Source organism: Elephantulus edwardii, unplaced genomic scaffold, assembly GCF_000299155.1.
Source record: "Elephantulus edwardii isolate Elephantulus edwardi_28Jun2011 unplaced genomic scaffold, EleEdw1.0 scaffold00061, whole genome shotgun sequence".
Lineage (NCBI taxonomy): Eukaryota > Metazoa > Chordata > Mammalia > Macroscelidea > Macroscelididae > Elephantulus > Elephantulus edwardii.
Genome location: NW_006399811.1, coordinates 6,562,259 through 6,563,904, shown reverse-complemented (window position 1 = coordinate 6,563,904; position 1,646 = coordinate 6,562,259).

Here is a 1,646-nt window from a genome sequence, read left to right as displayed (position 1 = left end):
AAAAGAATTTCTTCTTTAATTGGCTCTTGATCCTATAGTAGCTTCTGAAATATTTCATTGTTGGCCAATTCTTTTTGATACAGTGATTCTGTATATTCTTTCCATCTTGTTTTTGAAAAAATATTACTTTATTAAGTTTTATTCGTGTATGCTGTGTTTTACATACTCTTTCATTTACATCCTGTTTTATATTGTCACTCACATACACTGTATTTCATGTAACCATTCACTATTCATCTATGCCTATCATCTCTCTGTCTTTTCAAGTCCCCATTGAATCTTTCCTATTCCTTCACACCCTCCTGCTGCAATCCACTGACTAAATTCTGCTATCCCAGTGATCCTCACACTTCCCTTTTTTTATCCTCTTCCCCATTTGGACATACACGCACATCTAAAATGGTTTTATTTCCATTTTTACAATAATAGTTTTATGCAGTCTTTGTCCTTATGAGACAGGATTAGTTCACTCAGCATAATGCACTCTAGACTCATGTATTTTACAAATTATTGTCCCTTAGTGCTGCACAGTGTTTCATTGTGTGAATGTACCACAATTTCTCACAATCCCTTCATTTATCGATGGGATTTTGGGCTCTTTCCATTTTCTTGCTGTTGTGAATAATGCTGCCATGAGCATAGGTGCACATATTTCTGTTTATTTATCAGTTTTAATTTTCTTGGGATGTATTCCTAGTAGTGAAATAGTTAGTTATATATTATTTATATGCTTAGCTTTTTAAGAAAACACAAAACTGCCCTCCAGGGTGGTTATATCATTTTACAATCTCACCAACAGTGCATGAAATTCCAATCTCTCCACATTTCCCCCAACATGTATTCCTTGCTGTCCTGCTAAACTATCTGCTATACTTTCGGAATGAGATGGTATCTCATTGCTGTTTTGATTTCTATCTGTCTGATTGCTGGTGATTTTGAGCATTTCTTCTTGGGTTGGCCATCCAAATATCTTCCTTTGTGAAAAGGGGTTTTTTTATGTTTTTTGCACATTTTCTTATCAGTCTTTTCCCTTGTGGATTCCCTGCAGTAGTCTGTAAACTTTCATTATGAGGCCCTTGTCTGAGGTGTCCATTGGTTGCACACAAGGAATTGATTTTTAGAAGGTCCCATTCTTCCGATTGTACATTTCTGGCTATATTTGCAAGCCTATTTATATCCTAAGTTTGGTCCCATTTTGTCTCTTATGATTCTTATTGTTTTAGAAATTACCCATAGGTACCTGATCTACTTTACATTGAATTTTGTATATGGTATGTGGTGTGAATCAGTTTTCTGTAGGAAAATGTGCAATTTTGCTAGTACCATTTGTGGAAGAGGTTGTCGTTTCCCTATTAAATAAGTTTTGATTCTTTGTCAAATACCAACTGACTGGTTTCTTGTTTCTATTCCAATGGTCCATATGTCTGTCATTGTACTAGCACCATGCTATTTTGGTTAATGCTCCTGTGTAGTAGGCTTTGAGGTCAGGGAGTGCTATTCCTCCTACTTTGTTTTTCAGAAGTGCTTTGCTTATTCAAGATCTCTTTTCCAAATAAATTTGGTAGGATTGTTATTTTCACTATATTGAGTTTTCCTATCCATAACAGGGAACATATTTACATTTAATTGGGTTTCTTATTGTTTCT